This window comes from Parasteatoda tepidariorum, chromosome 3, assembly GCF_043381705.1.
Source record: "Parasteatoda tepidariorum isolate YZ-2023 chromosome 3, CAS_Ptep_4.0, whole genome shotgun sequence".
NCBI classification, from domain to species: Eukaryota; Metazoa; Arthropoda; class Arachnida; order Araneae; family Theridiidae; genus Parasteatoda; species Parasteatoda tepidariorum.
The window spans coordinates 63,533,684-63,557,734 of record NC_092206.1 but is presented as its reverse complement, the minus strand read 5'-3'; the positions used below and the strand labels follow the sequence as shown (position 1 = coordinate 63,557,734).

The window sequence follows — 24,051 nt, the reverse complement described above, 5'->3', positions numbered from 1 at the left end:
ACTATTAGAAATATTTTTGATCGATATTGACTCACATTATGATACAAATTTGGTGCGACTTAAATATTGTGTTTAATAAAACCCTATTATGGTGCTGATTAAATCATCTTAAACTTGATTATTCGATACTATGGTTTAACTTGAACTGGAAACTGATTCAATTTGTTATTCCAGACGCCTATGGCGACCAGCCTGGTCATCTTTCAAAATTATTCAGTACAACGTGTAAACTTTAGTGATAACCAAGACAAATGTGCAGAACAACTGCATTTTAATATTCTAATTCTTCAATCCCAGCACCAATGCTAACACCTGAATTAATTTTAAACAATTTATAAACCAATTTTTTCACCAATTTTGTTACCCGTGTGTAAGTAGTTTGATTTGAACTATTTTGAACTTGGGTAAAAATACACTTGAGGGTGCCCTTTGGTGAAATTGGCAAGTTGTGTTTGGCGCCATTCCTGTTTGTGCTGAACACCGTGGTAACAGGAATGGAGGCCAAAACATAATGACATTCCAATAAAACATTGGAAAATTTCCCCAAAACGTCGGCCAAAACTCTATAAAATTGTAATGAACCCATTATAAGCAACATTAATAAGCCCAATGAAATGCATTTTGAATCGAAACAAAAATTAAGGGAGTTAGCACAGAAAGAAAAGAAAAAAAAACAACTCACTTCTTCATTAAGCTTGCATATCCTCAGATTTAGGTGCACAGAATTCTCTAATAGCAGTTAGATACTGTCTAAAGTATCATAAATAGAATCTGTGTACCTCCATAGCCACATAAATTCGGCCAAATACGAATCGAAAATGGCTTCTGTGGTACCGGACTGGCGGTGACATTTTTTTCTCTTTTTCTTTTCCCCTTTAGTCCCTTTTTATGACTGCCCACATATCTTCGATCTTATTGACCAGAAGCAAAAGTAACCTTACCAGCCGGTATCCAACGTAGAACTAACGGACCTCTGAAATTACGAATACCGATGAACATTTAAAAATTACGCTAAAATCTAAACCAATCAAAATCACGATTGGGTTTCAACAACGCCCAGCTTGGCGATCACAACTTGGCGGGAATCAAGGGGCACCCTCAAATATAATCTACCCGTTCTTAAGAGTGTCAGTGATATTACCAAAGTTAAGCATTGCCTTTTAGTAGCAATAGAAATTCTGCCAAGAATACGTTAAATCACAGAAACCACCGTAAGTATTAGTTCGGGGCATTTCAGCGTAGTAGGCAACAGAAGTATTAAAATGATTTCCATATCTGGAGTGATATAAGATAGAAAACTCATGGCTAATGCTCCATTACGTGCTGTACTTTGTTGCTGTTAGAGAAGTGCTTTTTCACGTACTTCTCGAACCATAACTTGAATATCGTATATTATATGCTATTGGTGGAAAAAAAATGCTCCGTCACCAATAATTGGTAAGGCAGTATACAGCACCATAGCATGGTTCGTGTTTGATATTTTTGCAGTCATTTTATAAAAACAAAATTAAACATAAATCTAAATAATTACTTCGTAACTAAGTAATTGTTTCTATAAAAATACAAAACTTATGTAAATAAATACTCAACGCATGACTAACTTATAAATTACGATCTGTGGATGAATGAATGAATGTATGAATGAATGTATGAATGGGTCCGCCCTATAAACGGGTGTGACGTATGGGTATGGCAGAAGTCGAATTCTTCGCCATAGATGGCGCCACTGGAAAACAAGAACAATCGCACCCTCTGCCTAATCAGGCATACGTCAAGAACAACAAACACTACTTAAATTATTACTTAAGGCAACCCAACAAAAAGGATAATAACTGTGTTGCCAATAGGTGGAGAAAGACCAGAGTGTAAAGTGCCATATAAGGGATTGTAAATACCGGTATATACCGATACCGAGTTTATAGATACCGATTTTCTGATAGTATAAATCTTTAAGATTTGATTAAAGTCGTTAATAAAGCCACAATGGCTCAGTGGTAAAAGCCCTGAAATGCAATTGAGAAGGTGGCTTGAAGCCCACCCAGCTTCAGATTAATGGGTCTCAATTTTTCTGTTAAGTAAAAACGACCGAATGCACAATGCTGACCGCATTGCCACCATCATGCTGCTGATCACGAAATTGTGGAAGCTTAACCTCCATGACTCTCTGGGCCACAACGGGCTGTTGTGAAAAGGCTTTATATTTATGGTCGGTGATATTTTGTGTGGTTTTTTAATGACCAGTTTAAAAACAACCATGATTAAAGTTGGTTTTTCAGTAACATGGATTGAAAAGGGTTTCCCTGAATGATTGTTCACAAATATAGATAGAATTTAATTGGCTTTCTGTCATTGATAGTGATAATAAAGAACGCGCATACTCTTTTAAATTAATACAAAGAAATTTAGCAAAACTAAGAGGAGAAAAAATTATTTTTCATGCTCATGAACACCAAAGTTGCTCATGATCATTAAAACATTTTATTCAAAATCTTATGCATCTAAATGTGAAATGTAGTGTTTTACTATTTTAGTAAAGGTTTTTAGTGTTTTCTTCGTACGTGAAAGTTAATACAAGAAATACTCCAGGACTATTACTGAAATATTACTGAAAAATAATGCTTTGAAATGTCATGAATGTTTCGACCTTTTTACATTTGACTCATGGAAGTGATTCCTAATCAAAACGAATCTTCTACGTTTTTTTTTCTTTTCTTTTTTGTATTTTACTTTATATCAAAAACAGTTTTTACTTTAATATATTATTTTTCTATTAATTATTACTTTATTCTAAAACTTAAAAACTTACTACAAGTATTTTAAATACTAGTAAAGAACTATATACTACTATATCTGAATTTCCCCCTAACTTGATAAATGTTTTATGGTTCATCATTTCCTGAAATATATAATGCTTTGAAGAGAGAATTCTTGGCTATTCTTAGCTGTATATATAATATCATAAAAGTTGTAAATATATTCGTTAATATTTAAAAATACTAAATTATTTTCGTGCTGTTAAAATCAATGAGAATTTTTTTACTATTATATTCCCTCACAACTTAATAGACTTATTTTTAATGTTTGATCTTAATAACGCCGATAATATTGGTAAATTGTTGCCTAGAAAAAAATTTATTTTAATAGAACGAATACAGGAAATCGTATTCTTTTTTTAAAATTGCATGAAAAACATTGGTGTTTAGAATATTTTCAAACAAACACTAAAAAAATCATAGATTTCAGTTTGCTAACTACACTTTCCCTCTGTGAGTTTCAAAACTCATCAACTGGTTTTCACAGCTACCTAAAAAAGCAGTCAGAATGTTTTCAACAACGTGTAAAAGGACAAAAGAAAACAACGCTTTAAGAAACCAATACTCTTAGAAGAACAAGAACTGAAGTGAAGACAGATCCATTTGGTGATTGGTTGTCTGAAAGCATTTACCACGTTTGGATAGGTGACGAAAAAGTAGAAATGCTTTTCTACACTCTAAAAGAAGCCTGAAGACGTGACTCACAAACTAAATGGATGAATAGTGTCTATTACTGTCGAAGACGACTGTCCTGATTTCAGGCAGTGATTTTGGATCGATGAGGTTTTCCTAAAACCGGGAATAATGAAGGGAACGGGATTTAATTTATCACTGTTACCCGAAATAGATTAGTTGAGCATGGTTCTGATTTTAATGATCTCTCTCCAGGAGGAAACAGATTCTGAATATCTCGCTGCTGAATAAGAATTTAATGTGAATAATATCTGTACTGGAAGAACAAAATTTGAAATGAATAACATTTGAACAGATACGTTGTTTCAAAATTAGTTAGATTAGATTGCGTTAGAGTTATAATTTAAAAGTCTTTGTCTTTTTTTGTTGTTGCAGTTAAGGTTGACAATTTGTCTCCCGCGTTCCATACGACTTGTCCTTGGACGTGGTGAAATTCAAGTTTATTCAAATTTCTAAATGTTTCATGACACAGAAATTAATTTCAAAATGACTATCAGATTTTGGACATGGAAAATAAAGTAATTTGTGTACTACGCACGTATAATTCATGGTATTACTAGATCGCATAGATCAAATTTTGTTTTTTTAAATTTTATCATTTGTTTTTATTTTCTAAAATATATGTAAACGATGTTATAGTATAGAAAAGTAGTTATAGAACATTTATTTTGCGCAGCAAAAAGTAGAAGTTAATTGCAAAAATCTATAATACTAAAATGAAGAGTTTGTCTGTCATTCTGTCTGTGTGTCCCTCTTGTAACCGTTGTTCTATCATCCAGAAATTTTGACAGCGCCTGCAAGGGGTAAATTTAGCTCCCAATCATTAAATTCATTCAAAGTTTTCAATTAGTTCGTTCGGTTGAGTCGTATGAGAAATGGAATTTTTAGATTGATTAGAACTCGCCGTTAATAAAAATGAGACTGCTGCAAACGATTTCTTTTCTATCAAAATGACTAATGGTCTCCGACGACGATTTTCTTACTCTCATATATTTTAAAGATTATATCAGTGATATTCCTTAGCTTATAGCTCTCATTAAAAAAGTAGGTTTTGCACGTTCTTTAATATTTAAGTATTTTTTAGTCGTTATGTCCGATAAACTCGGTCATCAGCATGAACATGATAGCACTGTCGAGTTACGCCACTAAACCAGTATTTATTTTGTTTATAGTTATGCTTTTAAAACATGAATGTGGAAAACTAAATAATTTAAAATCAGCAGTAATTGAAAAAAAAAGCAAGTGATGCATTGAAAAGCAAAATTAATGACGAAACAGTACTAATTCGAATACGAGAAGCATTAAAAATCTTCATACTATTATAGATGCCAATCATGCTCAGTAGCATTTGGTAATAGGTTTCAATTTAAATAAAAAAATAAGGTATGTTCTTGAGAGCAAAATTAGTAGAAAAATGGTACTAAATTGTTTAGGAAAAATATAAAAATCGCTATATTATTATTATTGATGCTTAATTAATTTTGGTTATTGAAACTTTGGATTGAAATTAAAAATAAGCTATGGTAAAAGGAATATTAATGGAGAAATGTTACAAATCAGCTTAAGAGAAACTTAAAAAATCGCCATATTATTGACCCTATAGATGCTTAATTTTGATGACAATTACTCATTAAAATTAGAAATAAGCTATGTTAAAAGCAATATTAAAGTCAAAATACGGTAATACTAAACATGAAGTACTAATTCGTTTAAAAGAAGGGTAAACATTCTCCAAACTATTATAAACGTCAATTATGCTTCATTAATTTTGGTTATAAGTACTAACTGAAATAAAAGCAATAAACTGTATACTTTAAATACTTATGAAGCAAAATTAATAGAAAAGGGTCGCTAATTCGTTCAGGAAAAATGTACAAAGTCGCCACATTATTATTGACGCTAATGCTGCTTAATTATTTTGTGTAATAAGCACTACTGACATTGTAATCGATGCAGTTTTAGTCAGTATCAAATGTACAGATATAGGTAGAATGTTTTATATTAGTATGTTTGATAAGTATTAGAATTGCATAAATGCTGAGAGGTTTTAATATCGATACTGTAAAAAGAGGTTTATTACAGTCCTTCTGAAAATATAAATACCAAAGAAAATGGCGCAATTGTATAAAATCTTGCCAATTAAGCATCAATAATAATAATATAGCGTGTGGTTTCAAGCAAATAATTCTGTATACAGTTAATCTTTATTATGATAGGATGAACTTCTAAAAACGTGTTTTGCTTAATCTAAAACCGCCGGAAGGAACAAAATATACCAGGTAGAATATATAAACAAATATATATTCTATCGGAAGAACAAAATATACCAGGTAGAATATATAAACAAATATATATTCTACCGGTAAGAACAAAATATAATAATAATGTTAAAAAATAGAATTATTTTAGCTTTATTAATTGTGTTGGTATATGTCTCTCAGTTTTGCGCAGGATTTCGTAAAATCGTTCAACGCTGATATATTGTTTGCTTACTCTTTTCCACCCGTACGAAGAACAGGTATTCAGTATAACGGGTATTCGGTATAACGGTTATTCAGTAGAAGGGTATTTAGTATAGTAGATAAATAAAGAAAACTGTTTCAAAAGCTGGTTAGTGCACAGAGCAACAAAAAAATGAAACTCCCTGAATAACTTTTAGTTTTTAATGATCAGATTTTCACGTACTAGGACTCAATCTTAATAGTCCGAAGAGCTGATCTCAAATATTCTAATTATTTAGTGCAGACGATGCATAAGCTAAGAAATTCGACGCAAATACGTACTTTCTCTGAATAAACATACTGTTATTGACGGATTATGGTTTCTGACCCCCCAAAACATAGGGGATGGCCGCAAGTTGGAAAATATGGTCCTAAACGTTTGGTCAAAATAGCTGTCGAAAGTTTTGACCCCTGAATGTTGATTTTATATTCTGAAAATTTAGAATATTTTTAGCGAGTGGAAAATTTTTTCACGGAATTATAAAACTAAAGATGATCCCTCAAAAAAACAACAATTATTTAATCTTTTTCGCTATTTTATTTAATAATAATCGAATAAAATTTAAATTCTAAGGTTCGTAAGGTATACACAAATTTTTAAATCATTTTATAGAATGTAATTTATATGGCAAAATATGAAATTGGTTGAAAAGTTCGAGAGAAATTGAATTTTAAGAAGTCAGATATTTAAAATTAGATTACTCAAGAACTTTTTTTTGACATAATTAGACTAATTAAACTCGCAAATATCCATGTGTTTCAAACTTATGTATATTCCGAAGGTTTATTACGAAACCAGATGGATTCAACGAAGAGTTTTTACTTCCTGTTAATTTTTAAGTAAATTATATTACGCTGAATTTTGTTTAAAACTTGGTTCTATGCACTACCATATAATAAAAAAAATTAATTACTTTGAGGTATGCCTTCAATTAGTTAGGTTGTTTCTGTTTTTTTTTAAAAAACAAGCTGATAGTCAAACTAGTATTTTTTCGTCGCTGTAATTATATTTATGTGATTACTAGTTCAAGTATTTTTTATCTTCAATTGATTCAAAAAATTAAAAATCTGTATTTTAAATAGATTTTTTTATCAACCTACATCAGGGATGGCGAACCATTGGCACGCGTGCCATTTATGTCACGAGGCACAATACTTTGGGCACGCCACCAATCACAATTGTTATTACACTATGAAGTATATGTAACAATTAAATTAAAACTCACAAAAAACAAAGGAAATGATAAACAATTATTAATAAAAAAATTATCAATTAGTGCTAAAAAACAATTAATAACTATTAAAAGCAAGCTAACAATAGATAACTAGCAAAAAAAATTAACAGTCCTGCTTAAACTAACATCTTACAACCTAATATAAGTTATTTGTAACTAATCTATCTGAACAAAAGTCACACTGATGTTACTTTATGTTGTTTCAAGATATGGCAAAAAAAAAAAATTTCTTTTTTTCAATGTAAATAAAGAGTTTTGAGTTGATAGTATTTAGTATTATTATTATCCCAATAATCATGAAGTCAAAATTATTTGACGGCAGGTCTATGACCTCATTAAACAATTTTTTAGAAAAATGGCACGTTGGTGTTTAAAGGTTTGCCACCCCTGACCTACATGAACCTTTTCCCTGTTGCAAAACTTGATACGCTCCTTAATTGCAAGTTCATATCTTACATAAATTTATATTTTATTTAATCTACATTGTTTAATTTAAACTGAAATATTTATTCTCAATTTAGAATATAAAATGATTGATTTCATCTGAAATATTTGGTTCAACCTAGGTTAATAATTGCAAAAGATGTATATATTAATCAAATATATTAACAGTTTAGTATCTTCCTCCAAAATCAAAACTCTACGAACATTTAAGATACAAATCAATATCGAATTAAATCCACAGATGCTATTAAATTATCATTCTCGATATACAGACAAGATGTATAAACTAGTAGAATACCAATGATTCGATTAGTTCTCTCTTCCAGGCACGGCTCATTCCTAGCCTCTTATGAGCTTATTGAATAAGCTCACTATGGAAGCATCATTCATTCACCATTCCTCTCCTAATACGAATTCCTCGATTCTTGCCCCATTCGAAGAAATGCTTTCATCCAGTTTGTTTCTCGGTCTTTCCAATGGACCGATAATGTCTTTCATGATTCAACGAGCTCGGCAATTCGAAGCTTTAATTTTCGTGAGGAATGCAAGAGGATTCTTTATCTCAGGGGTTATTAAGATTTTGACATCTTCCTCGCTTCCGGAGCACGCGCCCGTAATTTTATTCTGCCTTTCTGTCTGCTTCAGGGACATTTCTGACATTAAGAGCTCTCTCTGAATTTCAGCAATTTATAAAATTTCAATGCACAGTTAAGTAAACGGATTTGGCTCAGTATTCAGCTCGTTAAATGACTGCCAAGGTTTTGTTTCAAGAGAATTAAAAATGTTTTGTAGCAGATATTTACAGCCCGGTCGCCAAAAGAATAATAACTGGCAACGCAATATTACTGGATCAGGGATAAAAAAAAGTTTTACTGATATATTTGCACTTTTTTCTCATTTAAGGGTACTGAGGACCTTCAAATTAGGAAAAAAAAGCAATCAAAATTTCCATTTTGAGATTTTTTTTTATAGACGTCATATGTTTTCAAACAAAAAACATTTTTTTTAAATCGATCCATTTTTTACTGAAAGATAAGTGTTTTAACAAACCCTTTGTTTAGAAGCTGCCGATTTTTTAGCTTCGTTTCAAGCTAAGAGCTAAATAAGCTTTAAATAATTTATTTGAGAAGATATTTTTATGCAACCAAATTTGACAAACACAGTTACTTAGCTGATATATTGATTAATAAATGGCTTTGCTTATTTTTATTGTCACAATTGTTCTTTTGCCGTTATTTTGAGAACAGGCAGCTTTTTTCAAAGCTGTTATTTTTGCTTCCTAATTTGTTCTTATTAAGTTTTTAATTGTTTTTGAATATAAATTAAGATTTTAATTGTAGAAGTAAGTTACTATTGAAATTAGTCACAAAAGTAGGCGATAAGCATGCTTCAGAATAAGAAGGCGATTGAACGCATTTCCATTGATGCATAAATGCATCAATGGAGCCTCTAAAAATTTTGCCGAATGTAACGCAAACTCAAAACTTAGTCATTAAAACCAAATTTTTCTGAATTTGCAATAAATTTCAATAAATGAAAAATGGTGAACAATAACGGTTGATTAATGATTGTAATTAATTGATTTATGTTTTAAAAAGTGTGACAATGTCACATTTGCTAATTATATATTACGTTCGCTTATTAAAATTTAATGAAATATGTAATAATAGTCAACGAAACAGCCTTAAACAAGGTCTGCCACTTTTACAGAGTTAACACTAGGTCAAAGAGCCAACCATGGCAAAATCGAAGACAACCATTTTCAGGGACCTCCTATAACACAGATCAGCAAGAATAAGATCATGAACTTTATTTGAGTGCATTTTTATATAATTAATAAAAATGGATATCTGTATAAAGCACAGACAAAAATAATGCGTTAACTAAATCGCTATTCTTTTGCTCTTATTGAAAAGTATCTAGGTTTATTGCGTAATACCCTTAACAATGCATCGGTTGTGCATACCAGTAGACAAGGAAAAAAAAGGAAACGGAACACCTTGAATAGCTTTCCTCCTAATAATCGGATTTTCACGCTTTAGGAATCAATCTTAAAAGTATGCTAAGTAGTCAGTGCAGTCGATATTTGAAGTTACGAAATCAGGCTCAAGACATACTTCCTCTGAATAAATATACACTTTTCGGGACGGATTCTGATTCCTGACCCCTAGTCTGGGAAATATGGTTCTAATAATTTAGACAAGAGAGCGGTAAAAAGTTTGGACCCTTTAATGTTAATTTTACTTTGTATATCTCATCATATCTCAAAAACTTTTCAAGTGGATTTAAAAAATTTTGCACACATTTATAAAATTCGTTCTTCTAAAAGATAATTTAATTCGAAAAGTAATTTTTGAAATTATTTATTATTTTACTTAATAATCGAAACAACTTTTGAAATCCAAGGTAAACAAATTTTTAAATCATATTAAATAATGTAATTTTATATGGCAAAATACAAAATAAGGTCGAATAGTATGTGAGATATCGAACTATAAATATCAGACTTTTTTAAAATGCTACTTCTCAGAAACTATTCGACCGATTTCATTCAAATTTCAAATTTTGTTATATACATTCTTCAAAAAGGTTAAATGTTTGAAACCATTAAACCTTGCCGTTCTCAAAAACTTTCCACCTTCTTCTTTGTCTTTTACAAGTTCATAGAGCAATTTTTCTAAGAGACGATAAATAGAAGCGCTATTCATTAGAGCTCATGTAATATGAATTCTTTGGTAAAACACATATTACCAATAATTAAAAACTCTTCTTCAAATAAAAAGTCTTCAAATATTTATTAAGATGCTTAATAAATCGCACAAATATTTCTATTAGTTTGCTTCGACCCCTTCCGGTGCTTCACATATTTATAGTTTAACTTTTTGAAATGATGCTAAATGGAAGCACCATTCATTCACCGTTCTTATAATATGATTACCGTTGGTTTTTAGCTTTCTACTTATAAAGTATCTAATAGTAAGGTACTTCATATATCTCACAAATAATTTTAATAGTTTGCCCCAACATTCCTTTTCATGTTCTACGAAGGACCTCGTACCAATCTTATAGAAATTAATTCTCTATCAAATTAGCTGAAAAATTAATGCGTCATACTATTTATAATTTGAGGCTTCGTATCTCCAAAATTATCTTTTTTTTACACCATTTCAATGAGAGCTTCTGATCAAAATGTTTTGAACTAAAGCATCATAATTAATTAAATTTTTTCATTAAAATGTCAGGTAATTCGATAAAGAATTAATTCTCGTGAGATTTGTAGGGTCCTTTATATAACAACTTTTTTAAATGAAGATAATATAAGTTCCTGTTATTCACAGTTCTTATAATATGAATTTTATTAGTAAAAAGCCTTTCACTGGTAAAAAGTCGTCCACTAGTAAAAAGTCTTCCTCTAGTAAGAAGTCGTCCACTAGTTAATGAAGTACTTCACTAGAGGATACTTGAAGACCTTTAAGTGCACAAATGATTTTATTAACTTTCCATAAACTTCCTTTCTGTGTTCTACAAATTTACGGACTAACTTTTCTTAAATGAAGATGAATAAAACAGCCATTCATTCTCAGCTCTTATAATATGAATCGCGTTACTACTTTTTACTCTTACGATAGTAAAAAGTCTTCAAGTGTCCAATAAGGTACTTCTTTAAGGGGAGTCAGTTGGTTATATTCCAAAAACGCTAAAACTGACCTTTTATGAAGTACCTTTTCGCAGCATCTAAACAAGATATTGCATCAGTATTTTTTTTTCACAGAATATTTAGATATATTTGTTAACGGTTAATACATATCTTTGGCAAAAAAAAAAATTTAAAAATTTATGAATTTATGAATTTTTAATTTCTTAAAAAGTCTCATCATTTTCGAACAAAAATCATTTATAACTCATTCTGGCTAGCCCTAAAACATTATACAACAGATATAATCTCAAATATCACCAAAAATTTAAAATAGATATCATAAGTAGTTTCTTAAAAAGGGTACATCAAAAATGGTCAGTTTTAGCATTATTGATATATGCCCAACCGACTCCCTTTTATCAAATAAATAGTTTTATTAGTTTACCTCGACCTCTTTCTCTGCCTTTTACAAATTTATGGAACTTTTTTTTCTAAGAGAAGATAAATAGAAGTAGCGTCACTCATTCACAGCTCTCATAATATGAATTCCGAGATCAAAAAAGGCATGATCCCATTTACGTCTCGAGCTCCCGATGAACCGATAATATCATTCGTGATTCAACCAACTCTGCTTTAATTTGAGTCAGGAATGTGCGAGGAATCTTTATCTCAGGGTTTATCAAGTCTGACATCCTCGTCGATTTTGAAGCGGCGCGCTCCTAATTTTATTCGAGCTTTTCAGATATTACAGCAGGAGGCTATAAAATTAGAAACTCAACAATTTATAGAATTTTGTAAAGTGTAGGAGAGGGAACGGATTTCGATAAACTATCGCAGCATTAAGTTTCAGATCCAAGTGAACTCATACTAAATTCTAAAAGATTAATCAGAAAATAAAGCGAAATAATGTCTAATAACGCATAAAATTACCAAACAATTTTTATGAGTTCAGTCAGTGCTGCTGCTTAATTTCTTGTAAAACATCGTAAAATATTAAAAAAATGCATTTTTTGATTTGAAGTTATTATAATTGTAGTAGCATGTAAGCATTTGAATGATCCGTTTAAAATAATATGTTTACCTTTAAAATATATTGTAGAAATATTCCTGAGAAGTCAGCCTGGGGAGCCTGTTCTCAGCAGCAGCTGTTTTCACAGCATTTTCTGAAGAGAACTTTTTTTTAGATAAACTTTCTTTTAATTTAGGAAAGAATTACTGGGTGCCAAATCAGGGGTGCATGTCAAGAAATCCCTGACTTCTTATGAAGTTATTCTTCTTTTATGGGGAATGCGGGTTATTTTAATCAGCTTGTATTATCCATTCATCTGATTTTAAAACAACGACACTTTTATTACAAATAACTCGTCGAACAATTTAGGAATGTGACCAAATGGTCGACTGTTATCAATCATATTTTATACAATCTCTGGCATTATTACGTCATATCATACCCAACGTAATTAAACATCACCGACCGCCATCTGTTGGTAGAAAAAGAGATTACTTACTATTCCTACACTACACTTCTCATTTTAAATTTTGCAGTTTTCATTGGGTTGTGATAATATGGGTTACACAAGTTGGCCATGTGTTTCGATTAACGTGTGACTAGGCATGGAGGTTTTATAGGAAAGGGATCAACAACAAGCATCTTATTTCCATTTTGTATTTTCCACGAACTGTTAATAAATTATTTTTTTATATCCCTTGTAAACTTTTTAAGGTCCATCCTCGTGTGTCCAAGTTATTTCTTGGTCACTCCTACTAATAAATTTAAATATTACGATGTCAATCATAAAAGAAAATTAGCTCCTAGATCCAATACAGCTGTAGATTTAAAAGCTGTAAGTGAAGCGATAATTTAAAAAATATTTAGAAACTTTTATTCAGGTGCCACTTTAAGAAAAATAAAGTCGGTATTAACTAGGTGTAAATATTTTAAGGAAAGATCAATTATTTTTTACACTAAATGAATATTTAGCGCTATGAGAATAAAACGCTGTATTTAATACAACACAAATCATCTTAAAATTCTATTTAACACTAATCATCTGATTCTCAAAGTCAATATTGCTTTGTAATTGTTTGGATTTAGCTTTCTTTTCCTTAAAAAAAAACTCAAAAAATATCAATGATATGTCTTTTTTTTTTTTTAAAGTGCGAGAAATATAATTAATAGTGACTCATTTATGTATACCAAGTATTTTTATTTATACAGAAAAACTATCATATTTTATTTTGAAAGCTTTTTACTGCAGTTCATACAAGTGAAACAACAAAATATATTTTTATTGCAATAATTAGAAACCTAATTTTTCCTACAATTAATTTTCGGTGTAAATGTGATTAATTTTACCCACGACAAAGAAAATTAAATTTCAAAATCTATTCCTCAATATACAAGGAAAAGGATACAAACCGCACTTATTTTGTTGTGTGGGAAAAAAGGTTAATAGACATGTAACAAAGCATGCATGGAATATCTTTCGTTCGAATAACAGAATTGTTTCGTAGAATAACAGAATAGTTAATATTTCAGAAAACTGTTTGCTTTCACTAGCTAATTTTTAGGCAAATGGAAATCAAATTAGCTATATGTGAATAATCAATTATCTAGTTTATTAGTTATATTACTTTTAGATAAGAATTATTTTTGTAATGGAAATAATTTACATCTAAATAAAAACCTTTGTTCTAGGTTTGAGCTGGCTAAAATCATGAAAAATAAAATGTATTCTATTGTAACGATCAAAACGTTTTAGAACATAAATGTCAAAGTTGTGATAAACAATACCTCCTGAAAATTGGATTTTCCACATCAAAATTGAATTTAAAATGGCATGACAAGAAAATAATATCAACAACTCTATTTCTGCTCCTGATGACTTTTCAGAAATAAAATCTCAGATGAATTTATAGACAAGTAACTCGAGTAATCAAACTTTTGCAATTTTGCTTCCATTTTCGAAAAAAATGTTTGATGACAAAAAGAGAAACTTCTGTTGAAATCACATTACTCCAGAAGACTAGCTACCTCAAAAACATTCTTTTACATTCGAAAAGGAAAAAAAGAAATATTCTGTGAAAGACTCCTTCTGAAAAAGGGCAGCCAGAAAGCCAAAGACATCAGCCGGATAAGGGGAGAGCCTGGATCCGTGCCAAAAGGGGAGAATCCGGCTCCTGTGTATGTGTTTTTGTGTGTCCTTGCTCTGGAGTCTGGGTAACACCCTATTCAGCTAGTGGGACAATGGCGCATTGGCGACACTCTGTCCGGTTTCGTGGTCAAAGTGTCCAAAAAAGTCAAACTGTTCCAGAGTTGAACGAAAGGATTTGGCGAAAGAATTGTTTGAAGTAGAATTGAAGTGGTTCGGTTATTTATTATGCATTCTGCAACAGAAGTTGTGCTAAATTCAAAGAGATCCTATCTTTGTAGTTTAAGTATTAACCAACAGAAGTATTGAAAGTGAATTGTTATATTTATAATTTAAAACAATTTATTGTAATATGATATTTTTTACGTATCAATTTTTTCTTCTATACATTTTATTAATATAATATTTTTATTTATTTCTAATATTTTTTTAACAAACTACCTAAATTATTCCATACAAATAATGACTTTCTGCATCAAGAAAGAATGGAAATAACTCGAAATTTTAATGGAAAAAAATCAAAAAATATTATTCTTTCATAATTGCTTGATTAGCTATTTTTACTTAAATCCATCCCTATTAAATTTAAAAACAAAACAATTTCCCTCAGAAGAATGAGCGTAATAATAGCAAAGAATAATATTACAAAGGAATAATAAAATTCCTTACGTGTAATCACTGTTAAATGAGGTGAAAATAAACTATTTACGGATGTACCTTTATAATTTTTGTAAATTTTAAACAGATTACAACCAAAAATATCTGGATCTTTATTTATAATTTACCATGTCATATGACTTTTTTTCAATCCAATAAGAATGTACGAAATGATGATACCAATGGTAGTTGGTATCTTCGTACGATATATAGTAACACCATTATAAAAACCGTTATTGCAATAGCGAAATATATTTATTATTATCAACCCTTCAACGAAATACATTTGTTATTATAATTTCTGTAATAAAATATTTTTGAAGTCAAGTAGGTAGAATAAAAAATATGATGGCAACATTAGATTACGCAAGTATTAAAAATACCACACCGATTATTTTACATTTGTAAAAAATTTAAATAAATTTGTAAAGCATCAACTCAATTAATATTAATAACAGTAGTTATTTTGCTATCGGATTCAAATTTTAGATTCATTATAAAGTAACCAACTTAACTTTTTTCCTTTATTTAATTTGTCATTTACTTAAAATAAATTTTTAGTTTGTATTTTTAAAAAAAAAACTAAGGAATATATTTTTATATTTAAATAAGTCACGTAGATATTTAAATAAGCTGTGAGTTCGTAAGGGTGATTAAGCTTTTCACCAATGCTTAATCATTCAAACATAATTTGTCTCATGAATTTCTAAAATCAGGTATGATTTTTACTTATTTTAAGCCTTTGAGTTAAATTATTATACTATAAGTTAATTATGAAAGTTATCATTTTAGTATTATTATGGTATTAGTATAATCAATATATTATAAGTTGTGATATCAATGCAGCTATTATGGGCTATCATTACAATTATTATGACAGTGGGCTGGGCTATCAGTAGATTTATTATGCTATTAGTACAATTATACGATTATTGGTGTACTAAACATGCAATATTTAGTTTATTAGTTGCACTGTCAGAACAATTATTAGGTAATCAGTATGCTGTCAATACAATTAAGTTATCAATGTACATCAATACGATTATTACTTTATCTGTTTGCCATCAGTACAATTATTATATTATCAGTGGGCTATCAGAACAATTATAAGGTTATCAGGGAACTAATGTGCGGTAATTAGTTTATTAGCTATTCTATCAGTATAATAATTACGTTATCAATGTTCTGTCAGTATAATTAAATTATCAATGTGCACCTGCCAATTATTATATTATCAGTTTAACATCAGTACTACTATTTGATTTTCTTCGTATGCTATTAATATAATCTTTTTGCTATCAGTAAAATTTTTATATTAGTAGTTGGCTATCTGTACAGTTATAAGGTTATTAGGGTACTAAAAGTGCAAATATTAGGCTATTAGTTCAATTAATATGTAATCAGTACTTTTCTAACGGATCCTCTTAGTAAAATTATTATGTAGTCAGTACTTTTCTAATGGAGTTCTATTACTGTAACTGTTATGCTATCAGTACTTTTCCAATGGAGTCCTCTTAATACAACTATTATGTTATCAGTACTTTTCCAATGGAGTCATATTGGAACAATTATATTTTTATCTGTACTTTTTTAGATTTGAATATAAACTACTTCATATAAAATATTTAAAAAAAAATAAACACAATTACATCTTTTATATTTTATTATTTATACAAACTTTTGAAGCCCCATATTTACGGAAATTTAAAAAAATTTACTACAGAAAGCGTTACAAAACATCCGGAATATTAACGTTCCTTCTAAAAAGCTGTTTCGGCGAGAGTTCGCTAAGTGCTTTTTGTAATTAAAATGAAATGTTAGTGATAAAAGTGCGAAACTAAATTAATTTTCATCCCCATCAAGATAAATTTTTAGAGGAGAAAAAAAATCATTAAATGATGCCAAGTTAACGCTAACTTTAAGTTAAACGAACTGTGGGGAATAATGTAATTTAACAACCGTTAAAACTTTTTCTCGGCACGCATAAAACCTGAAATGTAGAAAGTATGAAAATAGCCTTTTTCTGCCCTTTTTTAACACAAAGCTTTTTTTTTCTTCATATTTTACATGACTTGAAAAAAAAGTAAATTTTATAAAGAAAAAAAATCGTGATATCTCAGTTTGCGTTGAGATAACGAAAAATATTTTTTAGTATTTTTCCATTTAAAAATTATAGAACTTCGGAAAATCTTTTGGTTTACGAGTATATTTTACGCTTTATTGTGTAAACAATACTTTAAGCTATAAAGTAAAAAAACATATTTCTATCACATAAAAGAAACGTTTTTATATAAAAATAAACGTTTAGCTAGTGTTCGCTGTTTTAAGTTGTTATTAAAATTTTTGCCTCGTCGAACAAATTTTTAAGACTTTCTCTATATTAATAATAAAGGAAAAATATTTGTTTTTGTGGCAATAACCTAAGTAACTATTATTTTCTAAAATTATTAAAATTTTTGATGAGCAAGGAAAAACAAATTGGGGGGAGGGGATTCAAAACGTGTTTAAAAAGAACAGGAATTTTAAAAATATTTGATCAGCTAGTGATTTTCTTTGCGAACTAATGGGCATGCTTTTTATTATTTTTAGAATTTTAATAAAAATAAATTAAGTAATTATTTATCAGTTTTATTACTTAGGTAGTTATTTCAGAACAATTTAAATTATGTGAAGATTTCAGCTTTTTTAAATTCACATTTTCTCCTATTTTCGTATTTTATTCAAGCTAACAAAATACATTTTATATTAACCTATTTAAGGTCAAGTATAAAAATTTTATAACATGTGAAATTATTTTCATTGAAATGAGTTTAAATTACATTCATTACGAGGCAAAAACAATCTCATGCACGAAAAATAATATTTTAATAAAATATTACATATATGCACCATTTGCCAAATCAATCGAAACATCATTCAGTTGCACATTCTTTTTAATGACATTTGTTTTGTTTTCATTTTATTTATAGAACTTTCAAATTTAATCTGTCATCAAAACATGATATATCTCAAATGAAATAATTAAGCGTTTTCAAAAAGTCGAATTTGTCGATAGTTGCTTCAAGTATAAAAAAAAATTATAGCGTATTTTTAAAAAATAATTCAATTGAATAACTAATGTTTCATAGATATCTTCAGAACCTTTGAAAATAGCATAAAATTAAAATAAGAGAAAAATATAAGCCATAGTTAACCTTTGAAAATGGTATAAAATAAAAATTAGAGAAAAATATAAAGTCAAATTAAGTAAGAAAAAAAAGTCCTAGCTGGCCTTTCACAGTTTTAATAAAAAATACTTATTGAAATGGTGCGTTTACACACAATATGCCAAAAACTGGGTTAACTTTATATTAGACGTTCAGTTTTTACAACTGTTAAGTTTTTCAGTTGTCAGTTTTATAACTGTTCCGTTTTTCAAAACTGTAATCTAACTTTGCATAATTGTTGTGCGTTTTTTATTATAGTTAATAATACTTAACTGCATAATTATTTGCTATTGTTCTTAGAATCATGTGTATTTGCGTAACGTTGATGGATTAGATACTTTTAACGCAGTTATATCAGACCACATTTTATATGAAAGCGTCAAGCTGGGAAAAGTGATCGTAAAAAGGATACTCTGTAATAACTGCCTTTTATATTTGAAGATTCTCTTCCAAATATTATTCGAAAAAGTATACACAATAGATTGAAAAATTTTTATACCAGTGAGAAGTGGGAACAAGAACTCTATCATGATCCGACAAATAAATATTGCGGAAAAAGAAACTAAAAGTATCAAAACCAGTTTGATTGCCAGAGAAAACTTGGGAATTTCTAGTTTTCGCCCTTCAACTCCCCTCTCATTCTTTTTGCAGTCAAACAAGTTTTTATGCTTTCATCCCTGTTTCCTCCAGGAATGATTCTTTAGATTGCGAAAATGTTTTTGCTCTTTTTTTCTTAACTAAATATTAACCAGGGACCCCTATGTTTATACTTTGTTTACCTATATTTGAAAAGGAATTTAAAACGATACTTTATAAGAAGACCCTTGATGTGTGTTAAAATTCCTGTTGACAAGAGAGAGTTATTTTAATAGTATAATAGCATTATTTAATAATATAATTAAATATGATAATTTAATATTAGAATGGAATAATATTTAATGAGAGTTGCTGTTTGACTAATCATATTAGGGAGACGATAATGTAGGGATTGCATAACATGAAATGACACATAATTATTGCAGTGATTATGGCGGGGAAAATTATAAAATGGAGCAAAAGTTTTGTAAATAGCCCCTAAACCTAATCAGTTATTGATGTACTGTTTATAAACATTAATCATTTGTTTCATTTTGTCAAGATTACATAAAATAATATTTAATAAACATAAAACTTATTTTTAATATGCTTTATTTCAGCTTGTGTTGCTTAAATCTATGCTTTTACTTTATTTTATCACTGTAGTCGAACACCCAGCCTAATTTTTTTAAATTTACGACTGCTAATGTTCAACTGCGTAGCCTTGTAACTTTGATTCCAATTCAGAAGACAAAGGGACTCCTGGTTCAAGCATTGGGAGCAATTTGTCTTCGTGGACGACTTTTGATGGAATAAACCCGCATTTGCGTTACATGGCGAGTAAAAGCACGAAACCTCCCACTGTTAGCTCAATGGCGAGGGGACTCTAACCCATGATCCATTTACCACTGAGGATATTTCGTGTCTGCACTGTGGTCGGTGCAAGCCGGATGCAGAATTCGTATCGACCAGCCATCGTTGGGATTCGAACCTGGTTCACTTCATTATAAGGCAAACGCTTTATCCCCTCAGCCATTGCGTCTCCACTTTTACTTTATGTAACTTTGAAATAAGAGATCAGAAGAGTATTAAGAATTTGGAAATCAGTTTTATGGAATTTATATTTTTTTCCTCCTAAACCGCCATTAATTCTTTAATTGAATTTGGCGATATTATAAACTCTCATATCGAGTTATCATCGGTACTAAGTCAAATCGATTTAAATAAAATCAACCTGCATATTCATAGGACTCTAGTATCTGTATTTTATTTCCAAGGCACTAAATTACTCATTGCATTTTACTCATCTAGAAAATGCGCCGACATATACAAATTCAGCACATTTTAAAACAGTAATTTCCCACAAAAAGAAAATGAAGAGAAAACAAAGTGTTTAGAGTTAAGACCTCTAAACTATCGTAGGTTCCAGAAAGTAAAGTCATAAAATCTAAAAATATCTGAATCACTCAAATTAAAACAACCATAAAATCTTACGCTTTTCCGCGGACAAGCCATTATCGAAATAGCTGAAACTATTTTTATAAGGAATGAAACGCTTTTTTAAGTTTTCTTTGATGATTGTTGTTTGAGAATTACGCTATAAGGAATAGTTCTGAAAAAGATTTAGAAATGAAACTTTCTTCTGATGGCTTTCATCAAACTCTGCAGACCTTGTGATACACACTGTAAAAATAAGATCTAAACTACTAGAATCTGGTACAATTTGCCGCGTTTTCGGCTCTATGAGAGCAGTGAAAGGCTTGGTAATTTTTACTGAAGCGCTTTGGTAAAGATTTTTGGTAAAATTATAAATAAAGTACTGTTTTATAACGTGTGATGAAAATTTAGTAATTTTATCGTGATATAGCATAGCATAACAAACGTTTATTCGATTAAATTTATATTTGAGTTTTGTATTTTATACTAAATTTGATATAATTAGAACTGTAGTTTTGAAAACCGGAATTTCTGGTAAGCCGTTACCATATAAATAAAAAAATAACCAAATATTCGTATTGTAACCAAATAATCGGTTTAAATATCGTATATTTTGGTCTTACTAAGTGTCAGTCGTAACCTTTTACAAAAGAAATAACGCAAAATTCTACAAAAACTAATTCACCATTTTATTATTCTTTTTCATCCATTGTTCAAAAAAACCAAAACAAGAAAAAATGATCATATCTATAATATCAAGCTTTTAGCTCGCAACATCAGAAAATGCGTGTTATTACATCACGTGACCCTGACACTAAGCATATTTTTTTTTCCAGAAATATCATTACCATGCAGTACGATTATTTTATCAGAATTTTTTCCTTCGGGTGTAAATCATATTATCCATTTCTTTATTATATTGTCAGAAGAAAATTTACCATGCGCACACGCGTGCGTATATTTGTAGCGTTGTAAGCAAAAGGGGACACAGCCTAACAGCTATGAAGTTTTACTAGAAGGTAAATGTTGACTCCTATTTGTACACTTAAAAGCAGGTTTTTCAAAAATTTTTGCTTAAATTTTTTATACCTCTTTTAACCATTTAACTTTTTAATAATATTGTAATTACAGTGTCCTTTCTAACTCATTATCACTAATTGAGATATCGAGACGAGGTTGAGGTTTAACTGGTTGTCTTGAAGTCTTAATAGTAAATTTTTTTCACGTTTTTAACAATTTCTTCTTTAAAATTTTCGATTGAGAATTTTGACATTGTTTAAGATCTTACAAAATTTTATCGTATGTCAAAATTATCTCAGTACGTAATGTCCAATTAATTTAAAACCGTTTCTCCATAATAATTTGTTATGTCAGCATGTTTATAACTGTTGCTAACCGAAAATGTGATCTCTCATTTTTGCTGTTTCACTGTCAAGTAAATTTAACTTTTTAGTTATCGAAACATAAACTGTAAAAAATTCCGGATCAAGTTGCAGTTAAAAGTACAAGCCAGTATACTTTTAGTAATGTATTTAAAGTAAGATGTCAGTACTTTTCACCATAAAATCCATTTTTCCAGTAAAATTTAAGATAAAATTTGGTATGCCCCGCAATTTTTATGTACAGTAATATTTACTGTAAAATCACCGAATCACTGTAATTCAACAATAACTGTAAAAATTTCGCTATAAAATTTCACGGTGAAGACAGATTTTACGAATGCCGCATTCAGGTTGTTAGTACTCTTTACCCCAGTGTAGTAGTTGGTAGTATTCTGCTTCTCTCTTTTCCATTTGTTATGACGAAATTAGAGTGTAGTCGTAGGCCCGTAAGATAGAACTAAGCCCTTAGAACAGTGCTACCAAAAACGTCCATACACGTTCTACCAAGGTACCTCTAAGTTTTGCCTTCTCCCAGTTTCCATTTCAATTCGATCTTTCAAATTTTATGCTTAGATGCTCCCTGTTAATCATTCTTAAACTATAGAATGAAAAAATTACGAGATTACACATTTAATTAGCAATACCCACAGAAAAAAACTCATTTATGAACCTAGAACGAAGCAGACGAAATCAACAGGATCAGTGCAATGCTTTTGAGCGGTAGACTCAGAGGAGGATCATTTGACTGCCGAAGGCAGTTAATTGGTAATAAAGATACTACTTATTCTATAAAGAAAGTCTTTAAAACCGTGGTAGCTCAGGGAATTGAGCAGTTCTAATCCTAGCGGTTGCTGATTGATACGAATTCTGCTTTTACACCGACCACAGTGCTGACGTAATATATTTTCAGTGCTTAGAATCCCCTTGCCATCGGGCTAACCGTGGAATTTTTCCGCGATTTTCCAATCTATGTAATGCCTATGTGGGATAGGTCCATCAAAAAGTCCTCCACGAAGGCTAATTTGCTCCACTGCTTTATCCAGGAGTTCCTTGTCTTCTGGGTTGGGTTAAAAATTAGAAGGCTATGGAGTCAAACATTGTTAGTCTTAAACTCAAAATTAAGTCCGCAGTCCAACACCAGTTATAAAATAAAATAAAAGGAAGTCTTTGTATAAGTTTTTTTACAAACTTAAGTTGGGTTCTTTTTATAAACAAACTTTGACTCGACAGTAAAATATCCAATATCTAAAAAATAATTTCATGTCAACCTCGTGGATATACTCAAACCAGTAGACTAAATGAATTAAAACTTGCCTTCTAGTTCTCAATTAACCAACTTTTAAAACTAAACTAAATGTTTGACGTGCGAATAACTGTACCTAAAATGGTAAAAGAGTTATTAACTATTCGTTCCTTTTGTTTCTGTATCATGCTAGTTTCTTTGACGAAACAGAAAGTTTCAGTTCACTAGTTCCCCCTTTCTGAATAATTTAATCTTCTCCTTTACTCTAAAGCTTGTCAACGAAATTCCATTCGGTCCAAGTAACGGTCACAGTTGTATTGTATTCTCTTTACCAATGGCTAATGTGTTTTCTTTGAGTCAACGGGTATTCTACCTAGAAGTAAATGGATTTTTCAGAGTCTTAACGGGAAGACTTTGAACTTAAAAACAAAAAAAATGGGACTTAGAGAACAAGTAAAAATATCTAGATACAGGACGAGTTGGAATCTACTTAAGTGATTAATGCGAAAGCTAATAGAAAATAAAGATGTACGGTTTTAAAAAAATAATAACTTCGAATTTGTTTCGTTGTAGTTTTGTGTTGTTAAATCCCATTATGGTAAGTCTTGTAATTAGTAGTTCGCAGAATAGGGTTATATTTTGTTTAAGGGTAATGTATAGTTTAAGTTTTAAAAGAATTGAACTCTTTAATTTTAAATGAACAGAACATCGCTTTAAAGTTTATAATGCTTAAGCCTAACATTTCTAATAAAGTCATTTTAATAAAATCCAACACTTTCACTGTTTTATGTAAAAGATTGTAATAAAATTTATTAAAAATAAGGATTTCACTGATGAATAATAGTGTGGAATTTTAATGAATATTTGTAAGTACATTTATGTAATACATGATTTTAAAAAATTCTTTTAATTTATAACGGTTTTTTGATAAATGACTTTTTATAGTACTATCCTTAGATTTTTCAGTATTATGGAAATTTGTGTCTTAAACTATTTTCTAAAGAAAATTTTTAGAGCAGAAAGCCTTGAAAGGAAATTTTTTTATTTATTATCCCTATTTTTTTTTTTTTTTTTT

General features: G+C 29.9%; 1 protein-coding gene across 2 annotated transcripts in view; it reads right to left on the bottom strand.

The window, feature by feature from the left end:
- Window positions 1-24,051, bottom strand: part of LOC107447225 (sodium/calcium exchanger 3) — a 252,259-nt gene that overhangs the window by 98,721 nt on the left and 129,487 nt on the right. The window lies entirely within an intron of this gene.